This window comes from Saccopteryx leptura, chromosome 7 (genome assembly GCF_036850995.1).
Source record: "Saccopteryx leptura isolate mSacLep1 chromosome 7, mSacLep1_pri_phased_curated, whole genome shotgun sequence".
NCBI classification, from domain to species: Eukaryota; Metazoa; Chordata; class Mammalia; order Chiroptera; family Emballonuridae; genus Saccopteryx; species Saccopteryx leptura.
The window spans coordinates 53,427,926-53,442,916 of NC_089509.1; the positions used below are offsets into that span (position 1 = coordinate 53,427,926).

Sequence of the window (14,991 nt, forward strand, 5' to 3'; positions counted from 1 at the left end):
TGAATCTGAAGTCTAGTTTTAACTTGGCCTGGTAATTTGTATAGACACTACAAGGATAGTAATTGATCATATTGGCTTTTTACAATCTGCTTTGCTTGAACTTTATAAGGAGTTTTTAGGTTGAATTTTAATTAACTTCTCAGGACACACACAAAAGCCAAGTATATAGGCTCTTAGGCTCTGCCTATAATTTTTCTGAAAATGTCCTTCTTTCCCACAGTTATTACAGGTTTAAGGCCTTGGTCACAGACTGTCTCCCTTTCCCAACCCCCAGGTCCCTCCTAAAGGCCTTGTCCCAAGGACACTTCCCAGAACCTTCCCAGGGTGGGGGGTGCTGCTTAAGGTGAGGGGAGGCCAGGTGAAAGGAATTTGAGTTTTTAAAGGGGCTCTGGATTTAAAGGAACCCTGGACCCAAACCTAACATTCCAGCCTTTTGTTGTTTAAGAAAAGGGGCAAAGGTCTCTTCTTCTATAGCTACTTCCTGCTGGTTAAGTTCAGTGAAATATCTAAGGGGACGGGCTGGTATGAGGTTTGGGCTAGGTGGTGAGAACAGTTTTTATAAGCCCTTTTTAATCCCAAGTGTCTTTTCATATCCCTTCCTGATTGCTTCAACCATCCCGTTGGTACAAGTGCTTTTCCAATCTTCTAAGTCTAAACTTCCCTCCTTCAGATGCCAAGGGCATTGTTGTCATATTGTGGACCAGAGGGCATTTAAATTCTGATCTGACACCTTGTAGCTCTAAGGAGTCCCTGTAGCTGTAACTTGAGACTCCCTGCTCAGGGAAAAGGGAATTCCCCATGATAAAAGAGAGATGAAAGGAAAGGGAAATCCTTTGGCCTGATCTCTAAAAGTGACCTTGTCACAAGCATTCAAGGGCTCTTCCCCTACTGCTTGTGTCACTTACCAAATGGGATGAGCAGACATCTTTTCCTTTACCAGGCTTTGGGAGATCGTTTTGTGTGGTTCCTCGTGTGGGGAACCACTTGTTACTATGACAGTGAACTACTCAGAGACTAAATGAAATGCTCTGAGGGGCTGAGGGGAGGCAACAGTCCCAGTCAGCAGACTGAAGCCCCATCCCCATCCTAACTCAGATATTTATTAGCCACTACAAATAACTCAAGGAAACAGACAGAAGAAATTTTCAGGGGATGAAGGACAAGGAACATGCTGACTTCTAATCTCTGTTCTGAGAGCCTAAAAATTTCTGTGTTGCTGAATCTTATCCTACTGTTTTGCTATTTCTAGCATGCACCATTTCCAGTACAGGTCAGAGAGACCCCTGGACTCCCTAGAGCACCTTGCTGTCTCTAATTGTTTCCCTAATTTGCATATTTACAGAGCATATTCCTATAGGAGGGACCCTTTAGACTCACTGATTGTCAGCTCATTTTTGTTCCTCAGTCATGGTCTTGAGAATTTCTGTTATTTCCTCCCTACCATATGAGAGCTGAAGAAAGTTTGGGTCAGATAGAAATCCACTTCAAGCCTTCCCTTTACCTAGATCTTCCCAGTGATGGGATTCAGTCGGTTCACACTGGTTAGGCAGGATACCTAATTTTTTGTTGAGTTTGGCAAACTAGCTGTTAAAATGGCACTTATAATCAGGGTTCGTCTAAGGTGACATTTTTAATTTCCAAATTGATATTAATGATTATCGAGATTTTGTGGAAAACATTTTTAAAAATTCCCAGAACTATGCATTCCTGAAAGCATTCAAGAAACTAAAAATATTGTCAGAACAATTGCTCTAAGTTCAGCAGAAGCAGAAAGAGGTTTGTCAAAGATGAATGTAATGTGCTCAGAGAAGAGAAGTTGCCTGTTTCTAATATATCAAACACAGTGATTATTAGTCTAATTAGCCTACCTCTAAAGAAATGGGATCCTACTCCTACAGTAAAAAGATGGTTAAGGATAAATCACACTGCCAATGATGCTGAGATTAAAGCAAAGAAAATTGCAAGTGAGGATGCCAATCAAAAAGCAATATGGAAATACCTTAAATAACAGTTTTACTGTTTTTTGTCAGGTATTATTTAATATTTTTTCAATAATATTTTTAAACTCTTTCTTATAACTATCTACTTTTGTGTACCTCTTTTATTGTTCTTACTTAAGTATTAAATGCATGATATCATAAACTACCCTTCAGTATAGTTTTTTTTATACTTAAAACGGTCATTAGGGCAGATAACTGGTTGAATTATTTGAATCCCACTACTGAATAGGCCGGCCTGATATTTCTGTGGTAGACAGATAGACAGACATCAGTAGAGCAAGGATAATGGACCAGGTACAAAAGGTCCCCAGGACAGAAAACAAAACTGGGAAAACAAGGACCTCGCATCCAGGGTAACCTTTCCTCCCCTAGCATATCACTGGTCATGTAGTTTAGACCTGTGACCTTTCATATTGTTGGTCATGTGGGTCAGATTCTCCCCCTGGCCTTTCTCCTCTGGCACGTTACTGGTCATACAGGTTAGAACCCCCCATACTTAGAGGGGTAATGAACAAAGGAGCCAGAGAATAGCCCTTAACCACTATGCCCCCAGGACAATGAGGTTCTGACCTGAATCAAATACATCTAGGCTTCAGTTTTGTTTCAACTCCAGGCTCAGAAAAGCATCAAAACCAGACAAGTGACACTATGACTGAGCGTAGAACAGCTGCATTGATCAATGACCTTCTGCCCTGGTGTTGACTAATCAATAGAGACCACACCCCTGACAGGATATACCTGGAACACTGAAGAATATTCTATGAGATCCTCCAATGAGACCACCACTAAAATCCCCTCCCTTAAAGCACTTAGAATGGAGGACCCAATGTGTTCTCCCTCTCAGGAGCATGGCCACGCCTTTCCCCTCTTCCTCTTGTCTGCCCCCCTCAGGCACAATGCCTTTACCCCCCTCCTAAGTGCTGAGGGCCCTTTTTTTTTTTTGCCTCTGTAACTTGTTTCCTGAGCCCATTTCTTCTACCCCCAGGACTTTCTAAGTAAACTTTCTCTTATAGTATTGAGCCTTGGCTCTGAATTCTTTCCTAGGCAGAACTCATGTACCAAGGTTGCGGAACCAAGATCCTGTCTAACTGCCCTGGTCTAACACCTGGTGCAGGTCATTCTTGCTGCCACCAACATTTCTACATTCTACATTAACAGTTTGATGAAGGGGAGCCAGCAAGAAACTTTTCAAGTTTCACAGTAGATGTGGGGTGAGTCACTAGGGCAAGAGTTACTAAATACAGTGTGTCCGTAAAGTCATGGTGCACTTTTGACCGGTCACAGGAAAGCAACAAAAGATGATGGAAATGTGAAATCTGCACACACACAGATTTTTTTAGGGTTCCTTAGGTAGCTATCCTGTATAGCCTCTACAGACTCGTCACTGACTGATGGCCTACCAGAACAGGGTTTCTCCACCAAACTGCCGGTTTCCTTCATCTGCTTATCCCACCGAGTAATGTTATTCCTATGTGGTGGTGCTTCATTATAAATGCGCCGATATTTATGTTGCACTTTGGTCACGGATTTGAATTTAGCGACCTATAGAACACCCTGAACTTTCCTCTGTAACGTCCACATCTCGACTGGCTTGGCCATGGGCTGCTTCGCTGTATACACGGTGTTACATCATCATCTGCGCATGCGCACATGCTGCCACATCATCCTACAGAAACTGGGAGGGTTTTCCATTTATTTGGTGCAGATTTCCCATTTCTATTGTCTTTTGTTGCTTTCCTGTGACCGGTCAAAAGTGCACCATGCCTTTACAGACACACTGTACTTTAAGGAGTTTCTGTCACCCTGTTCTCCTGGGTTTCAATCCCAAAATGTAGGTTCAGAGAATAGGGCCTTGCATACTATCTACATTCTTTTTGTTCTCCTTTCTCTGTCTCTCCTTCTCTAGTCCAGAAAGGATTTTTATTTTTATCACCTCTCGTTTTCATAGGAAAACTGCTCCTATTGCATCATGTAATTTTTTCCGCCCTGTGTATGACCTACACTCTTTGCTCTAAGTCCTCCAGGATTTGGCTCTGGATATTTAAATCCAAGTTTTTGGATTTCTTTTTTCCTCTTGAGCTACTGGTACTTGCAATTCAAAGCCATCCTTTTAAAGTCTATTGTCTGTACTGTTGAGGTATAAAGGTCAAATTAACTGCTCAAAGGCCAAATATGTGATTCTTTGTTTCCTTTGAATCAACCATACCCTGAGGCAGAGAGGAAATCTTCTTTGATACTTAAATAAACTAGAAAAATAACAATGAAGAAATTTTAAAAATCAGCACTTAGCTTAATAGCAAAATATGGCACTACAGCAGGAAATCCACAATGGAATAAAATGATAGGTGTACCGTATATTTATCAATGTTTGCCTACCTCCATAAGCTAAAAGAAAAACACACAAAAATCTGCCAGTTATATGTCTTTGTATTCTAACTTAACTAATGTTCTCCAATTAAAACAATGAATGTTTAAACATTTTTGCTATAATAGAGCTGTAGATGCTATCATTGAATCTGTTTTAAAAACTTGTTTAACTGGAGCATGCTGTCTTGGTCAAACTCCTAGCTTATGAATCTCATTGATTCCTTTATTGAATGCCTACTATATGCCAGGGACTAGTAATAAATAAGTGGAAAAGAGCACTAGGCACTTCTTCAATCTACTACACACTGAGAATCCCTCAGTCACAAAGTAAACATCAAAACTACTCATTTACATCCCACTGTCCCACAGAGGAGAATCTCTCAAACCCTGTACCTTTCCTTGAAGTTCAGATCCACACAGGAACTCTTCACCTGTTTATTGTGGTGGTCAAGATAGCTGTGTAGTTGGTATTTTCTACTCCACCACTAGGGAGAGCCCTCTGTTAGATCCTGTTTAGATCCCTAAACAGTTAACTCCTGATACACAATTTTAAGGCTGAGTTCTATAAAAGGTTCTGTTAAATGAATAATACGCAGAAAGAAATTTTTTATATAATTTTTAAAAATCACACCTAATAGCTATTATTTCCCAAGATGCAACTAGTTTTTAAAAGAGTAGAAAAATGACTTCATCCTTTTAAACAATCAAATTTTGCATGTTTTCTTTCTTCTTGGGTTTAAAATGGATGCAACATAAAACCATTTCTCCTTGCAATTCTTTGCTAATAAAATAATTTCATAAATGGATTCTAATATTACTAAACTAAAATTAATAATACATCAAAATTTGAAGAGATAAATGCTGTTTCGCAGCTACACAGGGAGACTTTCAAAGCATATTAGGACAAGGTTTTTTTTTAAAAAGACAATGACATTTATTTTGAGCCTTCTTTATTCTTACAGTACATGATCTGATGGGAAGTCAGTATGAATTAAAGATGATCATGAGATTGAAATAAATTAACTCATTCAGGACACCAGAGATTTATATCTTAGATACAAAATTTCTACAAATGCAAAATTTCTACAAATGCAAAAATATACATTTTTTTGAAAATTTTTTAGGCCAGTGTTTTTTAAATTTGTACAATATGTAGAGTCCTTTTAAGGGAAAAACCAAAATAAGGAGAAAATCTCTTTGAAGCTGAACATTAATTTATTTTCATTACAATTACTTAAAAATATGCAAGCAAAACCAAGTATAAATGCTTTATGCTATACCTCTTACAAAATATAATTACAAATAAAATAGAAAGAGATTTACAAATCTGAGAAATTTAATTTCACAATATTGGTTTTTAATGTAACAGGCGATAAATATTTTTTGAAATGAAATTTCTGTTCACCATGTGAATATACCTTTGTCTTGCTATTCACTGATTCTTATATCCTTTATGGCAATATAGTATAGCATGACGAGTCTACTAATGTTTTGTTTGAGGAAGCCTTTTTGTGCAGCATTGCCATTAGCCTTTTTCTGTCTCTGTTCTTATTAATACTTCTTGGTGCCAAAGTGACTATATCTAAAAACATGAACACTGGGTTCACCTGAGAGGCTGTGATGAAAAGATAGGGGTCTACGTAACCTTAAAATCACTTTATTTGCTAAATTTTTTGAGAAATTAAAACAAATATAAAATTACATTTCTAGAGGATAATTTTTAAAAGGGCAAACTCAAGATTGTTGTACAGATAAGAAAAATTTATAAAAACATTTTAAACTTGATTATTAATAGGGAAACACATAAGATGTTATCAACTGGTTTAAAAGGGAATTCAAAATACTCCACAAACACAGTTGAATCAGTAATGTTGAAACAAATCTATAAATAAATGCTAAACTGACTTTTTCCCCTTGGGTTGAAATGGGGATAAATAAACTTTCTTTCCACAAGAAAAAAATTGCTTGTCTTTGGATTAGTATCATTTTAACTACTATCAGTTATCCATAATTTACAGCTTTGTAAAATAGCTTAAACTGCCCTCTAAAAATCAAATAATTAAAAAGAATGAGTTAGGTAATGCCTTCTTTCCATTAAAGATACCCAATTCATTTTCAGTTCTCAAAATTTGTCCTTCCAGTAACTTAAAAGGACTATACTGACCCCATAGAACCTATCCCTGATCTCAGTGAAAATCTTGGAGATTTTTTCAGCTCAGCTCTCAGTCAGGAGAACTGACCTCTAGCTACAATAGTTGCTCCATGTGAGTCTTCAGCCTGAGAGGAATGTGTAGCTCTTCTCCAAGATTTAAATGCCAAGCAACCTGTTGGATGAGTCAGATGATTCTAGAGGATTAAGAACTCTGACAACTACTCCCAAATTTTATACACATGAAAATCTTGCCCAGGGGCAGAATTATAATGATAAGCCTAATCTTCTCTAGGGATGATGAGCTTTTTTTTTTTTTTTTTTCCTCCCTGATGCAGAGGGCAGTTACCATGTAGCAGGTACTGCACTAAATATTTTACATATTGGGTTGGGGAATAAGTTCGTAGCATTTTTATATTTTATTTTACAACGATTTGTTTGCTGTTTGGCAAAGGGTAAGTATTCATTTGATAAAACTCTTTCTGCTCTACAAAACTATGTTAATTGTATTTTTGAGTTATTTAATTTTTTATTAGTTTTGAGGCTTAGAAATGGAATACCCAGGAGGCAAAAATCAACATTTTCGACACCTGCTCTTCTTTGCTTTTCATCGAGGTCAAAAAGCTGCCAAAGCAGCCCGGGACATTTGCGACGTGTATGGAGAAGGTGTCATAGGCGAGTCTACAGCACGGAAATGGTTTGCAAAGTTCAAAAATGGTGACTTTTACGTCGATGACACGTCCCGCAGCGGAAGGCCTTCTGAATTCGATGAAGAACTTCTCAAATCACTTTTGAAGGAGAACGGTCGCCAAACCAGTCGTGAATTGGCGGAAAAAATGAACTGTGATCATAAAACGATTCTCATTCACCTTCATTCAATGGGATTTACTGAAAAATTGGGAGCCTGGGTGACTCATGAGCTCAACGAAAAAAACAAAGAAAGTCGCCTTCAAATTGCTTCTCAGCATCTCGTCCACCATCGAGCAACACGCGGTCATAAACAGTGCTTTTTGTACCGAATTGTCACGGGAGATGAGAAATGGTGCCTATATATCAATATGAAGCAAAGAAAGGAGTGGGTGGCTCCAGGAGATACGCCAAAGCCGAGAGTCAAGCCGGACCTTCATCCAAAGAAGATCATGATATGTGTTTGGTGGGACTGGGAGGGCATGGTGCACTGAGAAATGCTCGAAAAGAATGCCACAGTCAACAAGGAGCTCTCCATTGCCCAGCTACAACGCGTGAATGAGGCTATTCAACTGAAAAGACCTGATTGACATAGTCAAACCATACTCCTTCACGACAACACCAGGCCCCATGTTGCACAAGTCGTCAAAGCCGCACTCCAAGAGCTCAAATGGGAGGTCCTTCAGCATCCGCCGTATTCTCCGGACCTTGCACCGACCGATTACCATCTTTTCCGCTCCCTGTCAAACCATATGAAGGGCGTTACCTTCGATAACAAAGAGGTCCTTAAAAACTGACTCAACAGCTTCTTTGACACCAGACCAGGCGATTTTTGGCGGAACGGCATCAACAAATTGGTCGAGAGGTGGGAAGAGGTTGTAAACAGCAACAGTGAATATATAATTGATTAACTTATTGATATAATTATTGTTTTTTGTTTAAATAAAAGTCTTCGGTAAAAACGCTACGAACTTATTCCCCAACCCAATATATTATTTCATTAATATCAGAGTAACACTATAGGAAAGTGTGCTTTATAGGTGAGAAAAATTTTGCCTGAACTAGCCACATGGTAACTATTAAATAAAAGATAATTGAATGAAAAACAGGGCAAAACCAAGTGTGTAAGTATCTGATGAATTCTGCAACTAAAAATTGTTGCAAAAAGTATCTTAAGGATTGGTTTAGATGACACATGTCCCAAAGTTAGATCCTTACGTATACAGGGTGGGACAAAAGTCAGTTTATACTTGTTGTATGGAAAATAATATGATAATGAATAAGTAATAAGAGAAGAATAAACTCTTTTGTACATACAATAGTAAACCTACTTTTGCCCAGTCTGTGTACGGAATACATCCTAGTCCTTCCTACCTCATCTGGAAAATTGTGTCTACAACCTATACTTTTTTCACAGCCTGGTATATACATTTGTCATAGTACTTGCCAAATGGCATTGATTTTCTTTTAATGTCTTTACGTCTCCTTACCCTCATTGGCTAGGCTATGAATAACTTTAGAGAGAGGGCCATGTTTTCTGTAAGTGTCTGTTATGCCTTACACAATGACTGGCCCATACTAGGAGCTAAATATATACTTTTGAGCTTATCTAAAGCATGTGTATATAGCAAAGCTAATTCCTAAAGTTGAACCTTTTGAAAATTTGAATCCTGAATCACTGGTTGTAAAGATTTTATGTCCTCTTTAAAAATGTTTCAGTGCTATTAAATAGATTGTAATGTTTACTAAATTCATGAAATTTGGAGCTGCTTAAAATTTGTTCTAAGGACACATGGGAAAGGTTTATCACTGACTACAGGCCTTCAGACAGAATGTTATGATGTGACATCTTTGAGAGTTAGTAGGGAAGAAAGCTGTGACAATGCAAAAACCATTAGAAATTATCTAGGGTTTTGCATCAAAATTATGTGTGTATCCAGTGGATTGAGAGCAAGAAGTCTTAAGTGCCAGTACTTAGAAGGCTCTTCATATCTCACAAACTCAGTACCACATTTTCCTTAAACTATTTCTAAAAATAGCAGTGAGTATCAAAGAATGACTAAGGAACTGGGAACACAGTTGATATTCACATTGACAGAGAAAAAATAGAAACCAAAGCTAAAGTGAGATTGGGAGAATAAAAATGGGAAAAGTGGTAAGAAAAATTGCACTAAAATGCTAGGTAAATGTTCCATTGTGTTAACTATTCTAATTATCAACTATTTGGTTGGAGACAAAAAATAAAACATGGGTTTTTAAAAGAATGATACATAGATAGATGCAATTCTTCAATATTAAATACGTTAAACCTATGCAAACAGGAACCTTAATTCCTGATCAGAAATAATTTCTTTTGAATTTATCACTGACCAGAGTAAGAAAGTAATTAAAGTGTCATTTTCCAGTTTGGAATGCAATCTGACAATATTTTCTGTGGTTCACATATATGAGAGAGTTACTAGAGTCCCAAGTACTTTAAGTTTTAGTGCCCTTTTCTGTCCTGCCAGTAGAATACAGCCCAAACCCTAAGTTATCTGGTCAGAGACCGGTAGGGTCAGTAGTGATCAGTAAGAGGTAATGTAGATGCTTGTTTGATTAAATGCAAAGCATTTATTTACCTAATATGGCCTTCATGTAAAGTAAGCTTCTCATTCCAAAGCTAATGTTTGAACTGCTCAATGTTTCCTCTTAGAGCATTCTTTTAAAAATCATGTTGATTTCCTTCTACAGAGTTTTATAAAATAAATATGGCTTATGCTGTGTGTGTGTGTGTGTGTGTGTGTGTGTGTTGCGTGTTGGCTTTTTACTTATATTCTTTAATTTTTTTTAATTTTATAAATGGCTTTTTCCATTATATAAAGAATTTTTGACAGCTAAGTTAGAAAGCCAAAAAAAAGAACATGATATTTTTTGATAAAAGTTAATCTAAGGAAAATTTTTATGTGCTTTAAAAAATCAGATTGCCCTGATTTTTTTTATAATCAGAAGGATTTCATTTAAAGGTGTGTGTGTGTGTGTGTGTGTGTGTGTGTGTGTGTGTGTGTGAGAGTTGTAGTTACCTAAAAACATTTTATATTGGGGTGCTAGTCTATTCATGGTTATACTTTGTATATCAAGTACTGCACCTGTCACAAGCTTGGATTTATTGTGTATATGCATAATGCTTATCATTGGGAGAGCCTGAAAATCCCTCATTGGCAACAGAGTTACCAGAAGTAAATGCACCTGTCTTCCCAACTGGGATTTGCTCATGGGAAAGAGGGTCATTTAACACCACGTTATGCTCATGAATAGCTAGCTGTACATACAAGCTTCCTTAGTGTGTAGAAGACCTACATTCTATTTAAAAAGAAAAAGACTTTAATATCCCAATGAAACTTGACATGAAAATGATTTTGATGTTTTGATTCAGTACCTTTAGATCATATATAGGCTTGATTTAGTAGAAAAACATTATTCAGTTTGCCCTGGTTTGATCACTGTAACAGCTTTTAATGACTCGGCGAACAGCAATATTTTCAGCTCAGTTTAGCTTGGGCTTTAAGCATAAAATAGTTCCCTCTGTTTTGAAGAAAGTCCTTAGTTAAAACATGAACCTTCTCTCAGTGCTGTAGCCATAACTCTGTTTTTGTCCATTTTGGTTGTCTATTTTCCCCCAACAGGACCTAAGCTCATAATAAGGGCTATGTCTATTTTGCTATCTAGCACATTGCCACTGTGTTAACTCTGGATATATTTTTATATTTGTACTTGACAAATCTTTGTTAAATGCATGCATGAGTGAAAAAATAAAGAATTGTTTTGTTTTGTTTTTTCACTGCCCAGAAGGAGGTAAAGATTCCTTTTTAAAATCATTCAAAACTATTCCAAAACTAAGAAGTCTTTTTGTATCCCATTGCATGCTTTTTTTCTTGAGGTATACTTTACTTGCAATAAAATGTAAATTTTAAGGGCTCAGTTCCATAGTTTTTTTCAAGTGTATTATATACCCATGTAACTACTATTTCAGTCAAGATATAGAATTTTTCTGTTATTCGAGAAAGTTCCCTCATGCTACTTTAGTCTGGCAGAAACACTGTTCCAATGATTATCATAGTTCTGTTTTGTTTTTTCCTTTTCTAGAACTTCATATAAATGTAACCATAAAATATGTACTTTTTGTGTATGGATTATTATACTTGAAGGTCTCTAGATTTATCCATATTGTTCCCATTGGTATTTAATTGGATAACAGGAGTCAAGAAAATACCCTCGTTAAAAATGATAAAATTAGCCCTGGCCGGTTGGCTCAGCGTTAGAGCGTCGGCCTGGTGTGCGGGGAACCCGGGTTCGATTCCCGGCCAGGGCACATAGGAGAAGCGCCCATTTGCTTCTCCACCCCCCCCCCCTCCTTCCTCTCTGTCTCTCTCTTCCCCTCCCGCAGCCAAGGCTCCATTGGAGCAAAGATGGCCCGGGCCTCTGCCCCAGGCGCTAGAGTGGCTCTGGTCGGAGCAGAGTGACGCCCCGGAGGGGCAGAGCATCACCCCCTGGTGGGCAGAGCGTCGCCCCCTGGTGGGCGTGCCGGGTGGATCCTGGTCGGGCGCATGCGGGAGTCTGTCTGACTGTCTCTCCCCGTTTCCAGCTTCAGAAAAATACAAAAAAAAAATGGTAAAATTAATAAGGAAGGACTGTGTTATTTAAAAAACTACTGTAGGCCTCTCCTTGAAAGCTTTATTGGTCCCTCCTTCCCCAATCTTCAACCGCTTGCTCTTAAGCATTCCAAAGATACATAGGGTAAGATTCTTAGAAGTAGAGTTCAGAAGTACCATCCCATTTATTTATATACGGAAGGGTATTTGCACAAGGACCCTTCTGTAGGCAGATTATTGGACAAACCAAGCTGGTCAGGAGGGCCACAGTTTAAAGCTGGAGACACACCAGGTTTCGGGACTGCTCTGAGCTGAAGCACAGAGCCTGATATTCCAGACAGTTCTGTGGGTGAACATATGCGTGGAGTCTGTAGAGGTTAAGAAAGAGCTCTCAAATTAGAAATTTCCACTACTAAAAGTCTTCTTTAAAATATATTTTCAGTAGCACATAATTCTTTGGTACCAGAGGATGGTATTTTGGTAGAATTGCAAAGGAGGTTTGCAAAGAATAGTAGTCAGTTTGCGAGCAGGGAGTGGAAAGGGGCTTGCCAAGTGGAGCCTTAGAAAATGGACTTATCAAATTAGAGCAGTCTGGGACTGACCCCCATACCCAGCGTATTTGCTTCGCTAGTTCAGAAAAGACTGCCGAAAACTCGCGGTGAGGGGAGGCTATCTGAGAGGGCGTGCTGGCAGAGCGCACTTCTTCACTGGCTCTGCTCACTGTCGTTACAGATGGGAGGACTTCGGGCTCTGGTAGGGATTTTTAGGTCAGAAAAAAAAAAACAAAACTAGGCGCTGGAGATTAGAGACCAAAATGTATTAGTTTATTTCATAGTAGAGTAAAGCAATAAAACAGTCTTAGTGAAGCCACAGACAAGGCTGTATAAGCCTAACAACTTTCCACTTCTCTTGCAGAAACATTTGTTATTACTAAGGAGATAAAGAATAAAATTGTGATCTTGGGAAAGTAAGTAAATAATCATGGAAAAGAGTTATAAATATGACATTATAACAAGATGGATAAGGGAGAAATTATAAGTGATTTAAAGAAAAATTACTTTTTTTTAAAATTGGGTTTTTTAAATGCTGATTATTTTGTACACGATAGTCTGAGGCGAGATATGTAGAAATTTTATGAAATGGCAAAAAGAGAATCTGAACAACTCGAAGCAGATTTTGATGTTAGCTGAAGCATAACACGTTTATTTATACATTTTTATTTCCTCTTAGATCCAGTTGAGATACTTCAAGAACTGCTCAGTGCCGGAGCGGAGGGATTGTGTGAACACACGGATGCTTTACCCTGAGCCCAGTACAGAAGTTTTCATTATAAGGTAACCTCCAATTCTTACTTTCTGCAGACTTTGAAAATTAACAAAACCGTGATGCAAAAATAGGTAGCATTATCAGAAGTATGAAAAACACTCTAAATTCAGTTACAGCTTTGTCATAGTGCATGCTTTACATCTTTCCTGTGAAGAGTTCAGAAATAATTCGTTGGCAAATATTATCCTTACGTGTGAAGTAGGATGCTGTGTAGGAACAATGGGAATTGCAGACAGAGCTCCAATCTAACCAGTTTGGATTAAAGCATTGTTAGCAGCTCGCTGCACCCAGACACAATGATAATAGTCCCATGAAGCACTTTCTGCTCTCACGTCAGGGACGGCTGGCAGTGGCCGGCAGCTCCAGGGCCGCTCCAGGGCCGCTCCCGGGCTAACGGGGTTGCATCTTAGAACATCTGTCAACCAGTAGCTGGAGGAGCCCCGCTGGGGAGAATAGAAGCTTTCCTTTTGAAAGTCCTAAAGTGCCACTTGCTTTTTATGCCTCTCTGTGACTAGAGGCAGCATTTAGAGGATATTTTCCTATGAAAAAAAAAAATTGGGGTCCTAAATTTTCACATGATATTTACTAGGATTTCTAATCTCAGTAATTCTACTTCAATATCAAGAAACTTGAACTCAGAATATTTTTCTCCTTCCTCTCCGTGAGCTTTCTCCTGGGGGCGGGCGGGCATGTGAGCATCTCAGTGTGACAGGGCTCCTTGTTATCCTAGGGCCCTGGGGACGCTAACATAAGACAAAATCTGCCCAAGGGTCACAAGCTCTCCTCCTGGTCTGACACAGATGTATTAGGCCTCACTTTGAAGTCTGGTGTTGTCTTGCTAAGTCCTGTTTTGGTATCTTAATTGTTATTTAAAAAAATAATTCAGGGTTCAATAGATTTGGGGCCTGACTTAAACCCAAATCTAATAATACAGACTCCTAGGTTTCAGGCTAACGGGACCTGGTATTTCTTCTGTGCTTTATTCTAAAATTGTCACAGGTACCACTACAGGAACCACCTCAAGAGTATAAGGTAGAACTCAGTTGCTCAGTGGTGTCACTGTGAAAAACTGGCATAAAATGCCTTTTGGTCACAATGTTAGAAGCCATCTTTTTTTACCAAGAATTTTGTCCTGTTTTGGTTTGGTTTGGCTTGGTTTTATAACTAATGTCTAGGGTTTTTCTATTTTGTTAACAGACTTTTTTTTTTCCGAAGTGATGAGGGGGGCAAACAGACTCCCATATGTGCCCGACCAGGGTCCACCCAGCATGCCCACCAGGGGGCTATGCTTGGCCCTTCTGGGGTGTTGCTCTGTTGTGACCAGAGCCATTCTAGCACCTGAGGTGGAGGCCATGGAGCTGTCCTCAGTGCCCGGGCCAACTTTGCTCCAATGGAGCCTTGGCTGCGGGAGAGGAAGAGAGAGACAGAGAGAAAGGAAAAGGGGAAGGGTGGAGAAGCAGATGGGCACTTCTATGTGCCCTGGTCAGGAATTGAACCCAGAACTTCCACATGCCAGGCTGATGCTCTACTGCTGAGCTAGCCGGCCAGGGCCAACAGATTTTTTAAAAGGCAGTTTTAAGTTTACAGAAAAATAATTAAAAATTACAAAGTTCTACATACTCCTCCCCCAAACATATATAATTTCTGTTATTGTTAACATTGTATAAGTGTGATACATTTGTTACAATTGATGAACCAATATTGATACATTATTAACTAAAGCCCATTGCATACATAAGGTTCACTCTTTGTCTTGTGCATTATGAGTTTTGAAAACTGTATTTTATTACACATTTCCATTGTTACTATATCATATAGACTATTTTCACTGCCC

The 14,991-nt window shown here is 38.7% G+C and overlaps 1 long non-coding RNA gene across 1 annotated transcript in view; it reads left to right on the forward strand.

Annotated features, from left to right (window-relative positions):
• LOC136378656 (uncharacterized) overlaps nucleotides 1-14,991 on the forward strand; it is a 548,249-nt gene that overhangs the window by 207,100 nt on the left and 326,158 nt on the right. The window contains exon 2 of the long non-coding RNA XR_010746631.1: nucleotides 13,062-13,165. This is a non-coding gene — a long non-coding RNA (uncharacterized lncRNA). The remainder of the gene's footprint in view (nucleotides 1-13,061; nucleotides 13,166-14,991) is intronic.